We start from the raw sequence: 7,815 nt of genomic DNA on the forward strand, positions 1-7,815 counted from the left end.
AAGACAATGCTCTGTGTTTGGTGGGATCAGGAAGGTGTGGTGTAGTATGAGCTTCTAAAACCAGGTGAAACTGTTAATACTGATGGTTACAGACAAATAATCAACTGGAACCACGCTTTGATCGTAAAATGACCACAGTGGGCCATAAAATATGGCAAAGTAATTTTGCTTCATGATGACGCACCAGCACACGCTTCAAAACCAGTTAAAGCCACATGAAAAGATCTTGCTGGGAAGTATGAACCCACCCGTGTATTCACCAGACCCTGCTCCTTCAGAGGACCACTTGTTCCAATAGATGGAACGCACACTTTCTGAGCAGCACTTGAAAACGTATGAAAAAACAGAAAATTGGGCCTCAAAACAAAAGTTCTTTTTTTTTTTATAATATATTTTTATTGATTTTTTTTTTTTTTTACAGAGAGGAAGAGAGAGGGGATAGAGTTAGAAACATCGATGAGAGAGAAACATCAATCAGCTGCCTCCTGCTCCCCCCCCCCCCCCCCCGCCACTGAGGATGTGCTCACAACCATGGTACATGCCCTTAATCGGAATCGAACCCAGGACCTTTCAATCTGCAGGCCTCGGCGCTACCCACTGAGCCAAACGGGTTTCGGCTCAAAACAAAAGTTCTATTGGAACAGTATTCATAAATTACCTGAAAGATGGGGAAATGTGTAGCTAGTGATGGACATTACTTTGAATAAAGCACTTTTGATGTTTCTCTTGAAATTATCATTTAAAAAATATTTTAAAAAAATATATTTTATTGATTTTGTACAGAGAGGAAGGGAGAGAGATAATTAGAAACATCAATGAGAGAGTCATCGATCAGCTGCCTCTTGCACACCCACTACTAGGGATATGCCTGCAACCAAGGTACATGCCCTTGACCGGAATCGAACCGGGGACTCTTCAGTCCCCAAGCCAACGCTCTATCCATTAAGCCAAACCAGTTTCGGAGAAATTATCATTTTTTAAATTAAAATATCCTAATTATTAACTGGTTAATTGTCAATCTGCATTATTAACTGGTGACTGGTCGATCCGAGTTATTAACAGGTACACCTGGCACGTGGTTGCAGGCTCCTCCCCAGCCTGGACCCTGGTCAGGGTATGTGCAGGAGGCAACACAACCCGTGTGTTTCTCTTCCATCGATGTCTCTCTCTGTCTCTCCCTCCCTTCCACTCTCCCAAGAATCAATGGAAAACATCCTCTGGTGAGAATTTAAAAAACAGAACAGAGCAGCACAAAGGCCTGGGCCAGCGGCTGGACAAAGGAATTCTCCAGAGGCCAGGCTGATTATGGGTCCCCCTGGCATTTAATCTAAGCCCACATCAGCCCTAAGGGTAAGGGTAAGGAACTGGGTAAGGCGCCAAATCAAAGCACAAAGCCCTCTTTACTGAGCACCTAGTCTGCTACAGGCCCGCAGGAAGTCCAGAGGCCGAGAACTGGGGTCACGGCCAGGCAGGGGGAAGCGTGTGCCCGGCCCTTCAGCGGGGGAAACCGGCAGGTGTGTGGGAGCCAGGGGCCGGCCAGGGCTGAGGGCCTGTGGAGGAGGGGACACAGATCACTGGGAGGAGCAGCTGTTTCCTGCCCCGGGGAATTCCAGGAGAGGTCAGTGGCAGAGCCGGCCAGGCCTGGCCATGCAAACCAGCAGGAGGCAGGGGGACGGACTGACTGCCTGAGCAGGTCCAGCCAGGCGCCAGATTTCGGATTTCGCTGGAACTTGCCAGCTGCAAGCAGAAGGTCTGGGGTGGGGGCCCGCGGGGGGAGCTCAGAGAGGAGGCGGGGGACTGACAAGATCGCCAGCTGCCTCCCGCATTGCCCAGCGCTGGCGTCATCCCGTGCGGATCCCTTCCCTGATGGGATAAAGTGTACCGACCCGGAGGCCGAGGGTGGCGCCCAGGGCGGCCGGTGGGCATTCCTTGGCGCCCTGTCCCGGCAGCTGCAGGAAAGGGTTCCCAGCCCGAGCCCTGCACAGCGCCCCCCGGAGAGGGCTCCTTCCTGCCCCTGGGACACACCGCCCTCCATGGGCAGCTGGGTATCCAGGGCCGCCCCAGGCGGTGGGCAGCGGGCTGGGAGCCAGCATTCCGGAAGGCAGCGTGGGCCCCGAGAAGGGGTGCTATGGATTTCATTGCCTGTGGCAGGGTCCCCAGCCTTCCTGCCTCCATAATCCAAAACAGTGATTGACACTTCCCACACCAACACCCCCGCTCCACCACCCCCAACACACACACCAGGAGACAGAGAACTCGCCATAACTTACAAGGGCCCTGCAGGGCGGTGCAGGCAGGAGAATCTAGTCTGGTTCCGCCCCAAATGGCTGAGGCTCGGGCCTGCGCCTGGCCATCTTGGCTTGCACTGCCCTCTAGGGCCTGAGAGGCTGGCCAGAGGGCCCACCGGCTCCGCCCGCTCCTTGGGTTTACTTCAAATCACCCCATCAGGGACCCTATACAAGAAAAGGCAGCTTCAGCCCTGACCAGTGTGGCTCAGTGGATACAGCGTCGGCCTGCAGACTCAAGGGTCCCAGGTTCGATTCCCGTCAAGGGCATGTACCTAGGTTTTGGGCACATCCCCACTAGGAGGTGTGCAAGAGGCAGCTGATTGATGTTTCTCTCTCATTGATGTTTCTAACTCTCTATCCCTCTCCCTTCCTCTCTGTAAAATATCAATAAAATATATTTTTAAAAAGAGAGAAAGAAGAAAGAAAGGGCAGCTTTCGACCCAGCTGAAAATCTACACCTGCACCCACCAGGGCTGGGCTGTCCAGTCAGAGGGGGCCTTCCCAGTTCCCACAGGATCTGCCACCCTCGCCTTCTGCTTCTCCCGGGGAATCTGGCTGCCAATCAGAGGCCTCAGGGAGCTTTGGAAGCGCTGGGCTTGGACTTACATACATCTCCATAAACATACCTTCTCGTGATTTTAATATAAATTATTCTTTTTAATTTTTTAAAAAAATATATTTTTATTGATTTCAGAGAGGAAGGGACATAGAGTTAGAAACATTGATGATGAGAGAGAAACATCAATCAGCTGCCTCCTGCACACCCCCTACTGGGGATGCGCCCACAACCAAGGAACATGCCCTTGACCGGAATCGAACCTGGGGACCCTTTAATCCGCCGCTCTATCCATTGAGCCAAACCGGTTTCAGCAATGGTGCTTTTTAACGGGCTGTATCAGTCACTCACCACATCGATGGGCACCTGCTCTGTACCGGCTCTGGGCTGAGAGTAGCACCAGGTGAAACCATGCCCACAATTCTGGGCCCTGCCTGAATCTCATCCCCGGGGACCCTACAGTCCGCAGGCCGGCCCTCCGTTCACTGAGCAAACCAGCCAGGGCCCACCTGGTTCATCTGGAAACTGAATCCCGCTTCCCCTCAGTTAGTAAGCTGCCTGCGTGGCCACAACTATGAGAGGCCTAGCCCTGGCTAGTTTGGCTCAGTGGACAGAGTGCGAGCCCATGGACTAGATTCATAGGGGTGTCGAACTCAATCAGAGAAGGGGCCAAAATCTAAAATCCAGCCTAAATCGCGGGCCGAATGGTTTACTGAACAGTCATAAACTGTCATTGTGATGGAAACGCAGCAGAGTGCAGTGATGACAGCACGGTGCGGGCCACATTGCAAGGCCTGGCGGGACGGATTTGGCCCGCGGGCCTTGTGTTTGACACATGTGGAAGGTCCCAACACTCATCTACATTGGGTGAGGTTGGAAGTGGGACCCACTCCTCTCCTATCATTGGGTGATGTTGTATGTGGGTCATGCCCCTCAACTACCATTGGGTGAGATTAAAAGTGGGTTCGGCACCTCAACAATCATTGGGTGAGGTTGAAAGTGGGTCCAGCCCCTAAACCATCATTGGGTGAGGTTGGAAGTGGGTCCCGCCCCTCATCAACCATTGGGTGAGGGTGGAAGTTGGTCCTACCCTCAAAGCCCATTGGTTGATTTTGGAAGTGGTTCCCGCCCCTCAACAATCATTGGGTGAGGTTGTATGTGGGTCACGCCCCTCAACTACCATTGAGTGAGATTAGAAGTGGGACTGGCTCTTCAACAACCATTGGGTGAGGTTAAAAGTGGGTCCTGCCCCTCAACATCCATTGGGTGATGTTGGAAATGGTCCCATCACTCAACAATCATTGGGTGAGGTTGTAAGTGGGTCCCACTCCTCAATAACCATTGGGTGAGGTTGGAGGAGGGTCCCAACAATTAACAAACATTGGGTGAGATTAGAATTAGATCCCACCCCTCCTGCATCTTCAAATGACCCTGTAGGCACTACCCTTACTGCTAAACCACATCCATATTCCCACTCCATGAAAATAGGAGCTCTCAGGGTTGTGTATGGAGCTGCCACATTTGGGGTAGCTTGCTCGCAGCATTAGATAACCAACTCGAAGGTGGAGTACTAAGAACAGTGCCTGTCAGGTATTAGGTACCAGAATCCTTGCTAAACACATCAATGAACAGAAAGAAAAGTAAATTCTAAGGGGAGAACCGACTACTCCAAACCTCCTTTAGGTTAAGGCAGCAGACAAGTCAATTACAGAAATACAGATCTCTCTGAACAACCCCACCTTTAGGCCCAGCCCTTTGACCGGTCCCGCCTCCTCCTCACTGCTCATGCCCAATCTACCCTCAAGGACCCGGGGCAATTGTGTCATCCCAAAGCTCTTTCCCCCAATCAGCCTTCTTTCCATTACCAGGAGTCACTGTCTCTCTCCCAATGCTCAGACTGTGGGATGGAAATCACAACAGGTGGACAGTGAAGACCCTGGCAGACACCCTAGGATCCTGGGGACCAAGGCCAACATCAACAGGACCCACTGATAAATCGTGTTGGTATCACGTGCTCTGACTGTGTGCAATGATCATGCTTCACACATGTGGTGCTCTTCCCTACACCTCAGTCTATTATGAGGAAAACATCAGAGAATCCAAATGGCATCCTTCAAAACACAGGACCAGCACTGTTTAGCCACACACGGCCCAGGGCGGCCCTGAGAGGGGGCGGCTGAAAGGCTCAGAAAAGACAAGAGAGAATGAAAGCTGGGTCTCGGTGGGATGCTGCTTCCTGAGAGACAGCACCCAAGCCCACAAGCCGAGTCTTTATTTTGTAGCAGATGCCACGAGGAAAACTAAGGGCTTGGTCAAGATGCTTATAGCATTCTCAAGGGTTCCCATCCCACTCCATCACATGCACCTGCTCAGCCTGTATCACTCAGGCAAGTGGGGCCACGTGTTCAGACCACAGGTTCAAGCTAACAACTCCAGCTGTTGGATAGAATTGTGCTGGGAGGCTCTGCCTTCCCAGCTGGGACAGGCACATGGCCAAGAGAGGACTGGGTCCTCTCATGAGTCCCGGTCTTGAATCTGTCCAAATGCTGTAGACCCTCCCACACAGCACCCTCCAAGCCCGTCAAGGTCATTAAAAACAAGGACGCCTGGGAGACACTGCACAGACGGGGCTAAAAGCAGCGCCGGGTTCGGGTAGATCCTCCAACAGAAGAAGGCCATTAGTGAAAGGCTGGGGAAACACAAGTCTAGAGTCCGGTTCAAGCACGGCACCGGCACTCACTTGTTAGCTGTGCCGGCGCCGGGGTTATGGAAGCCGTGAACAACCGGAGAGACTGGCTATGCAGACCTGTGCGCAGGAACCCTGTCCTCACTATGCAATTGTGGGGGAAATCTAGAATTATTCCAAAATAAAAAAATTATTTTGAAAAATGTAATGAACAGCTCTGGCCAATTATGCTCAGTGGTAAGAGCATCAGCCCAAGGACTGGTTTGGGGGTCCAACCCCTCAACAGCCATTGGGTGAGGGTGGAAGTGGATCCCACCTCTCAACAGCCATTGGGTGAGGGTGGAACTGGGTCCGATTCTGGAGAAAACCTTGGGGATTCTTGAGGGTCCAAGAATCAGGTGAGGAACATCATTGGAGGTGCCCAGAGCCCGCCTCCCTCCTATGACAGTCCCACCCGCCTTGAATCTGGGAGTCCGTTCTTATGAGCGGGTGAATCTCCACTTCTCAGCAGGTGGCGCTACTGTCCTGACTGTGCTGAAGGTTGCTAGGAGACCTCAGAGGAAATCAAAGTGGCTCACAAAAAAAGCACCTAAATACAAAAAGGCCAAATGTGAGGAATTGCCCAATGTCACCCAATTAATTCAATAAAAAATAAATAAATGACATGCATATAAGTACAACCAACGGACACAAAACTCTGGGGAGGGAGGGGATGTGTGGGAGGGAGGGAGGGAAGGGGGCAAAAAAAATCAATAAAATATATTTAAAAAAATAATAATAAATAAATAAATAAATAAAAATAAAATAAATAAATAAATAAATAAATGGAGGCAAAAAATTTCCATAAAATAGAAAACAAATAGCTAAGTGACACCTGGTTCCTTTCCTATTGCTACAACAAATTTATGATCAGGCCAACACAGAAGGGAAGTCTTTTTCTCCCCTAGGTTCTAGGTTTTGTTGTTGTTGTTGTGTTTTGTTTGTTTGTTTTGTGTGTTTTTTTGGTGTTTTTTTGGTGTGTGTGTGTTTGTGTGTGTGTGCGCGCGCGCACGTGCGCGTGTGTGTTTTGACGAGCTTTATTACATTGTTGGTGTCATGTGGGGGAGAGTCCTATTCGCCTGGGCTGTTAATTTGATGTGTTATAGTGTGTTTTTCCTAAAGTGGGTCTCCCCAGGGTTTTGGTGAGCCCGCTGGGAGACCACGGGCTGGGCACTGCTGCTCTGGGGCCGCTGACAGACCCGGGACCTGGGACAGGCACCCGCAGGGGGAATTCTTACCCGTCTCCATCTGGTGGGAGTGAGAATTGTGAGCTCCTGTCTCTTTCTAAGTTTAGATGAACGGAAAATATTTGTGCGAGAATTTGTTCTCTCCTGTTAAAGTGTTTTATGTTCCTGTGATTATTAGACCCAAAAAGAGCCTAGAAGGATAGGGGGACGTTTTCCTCCCCACACGGCATTCTGCTTCATCTGCTTCCCCATCTTTATCAAAAGCCTGTCTGCCTCAGTGCTCTGAAGTGCTGCCTCTGTTATGAACCAAATGCCCGTCTGCTCAGGATTCTGCTTCTGGGTTCTGTCTTCTATGGTATCTCTGTATCACACCCAACGGCCCTCTGTCTTACTTACGAGGGTTTTGTAATAGGTCTTTCTGTTGTAGAACAGTGAGAAGCTAGGAAAATTCCAGGGAAAGTGTATTCAGGAAACTAGCAGTTTGCAGCCACCTCGTAAATCCTATCTTCCCTAAACCAAGGACAACCAAGAGCCCTTGCTAGTTTGGCTCAGCGGACAGGGTGTGGGGCTGCGGACTGAAGGGTCCTGGGTTCAATGCACATGCCAGGTTGCAGGTTCCATGCGTGCTGGAGGCAACCAATGGATGTCTCTCTCTCACACCCATGTTTCCCTCTCCTCCTCCCTCCCTTCCACCTTTTCTAGAAAATCAATGGGGAATAAATACCTTCGGGTGAGGATTAACAAGTAAGGGGGGGGGGGATTTATACTTATTTTTGCAATTAATGTCGGCCATGCTCCTATGATCATTGGTACTCAAGGCTGACAAGCTTTAACTGACGAACTCCCTCCACCCTCCACCCCTCCCCACCCGCAGCACAGAAGCAGGAACAGGGCGGGGGCGGGGCGCCGCGAGCGCGGAGGGTTTGGCTACAAAGCCGCGGGCCGTTTCTAGGCGGGGTCCCCGGGGCTCTCGCGCAACGTTATCGCGCACTTCCGCCTTCCCTGAGCACTGCTGATTGGCTGGGCTGGCCCAGCGCGAGGCCTGCCGGGAGTTGTAGT

This window comes from Pipistrellus kuhlii, unplaced genomic scaffold (assembly GCF_014108245.1).
Source record: "Pipistrellus kuhlii isolate mPipKuh1 unplaced genomic scaffold, mPipKuh1.p scaffold_m20_p_11, whole genome shotgun sequence".
Lineage (NCBI taxonomy): Eukaryota > Metazoa > Chordata > Mammalia > Chiroptera > Vespertilionidae > Pipistrellus > Pipistrellus kuhlii.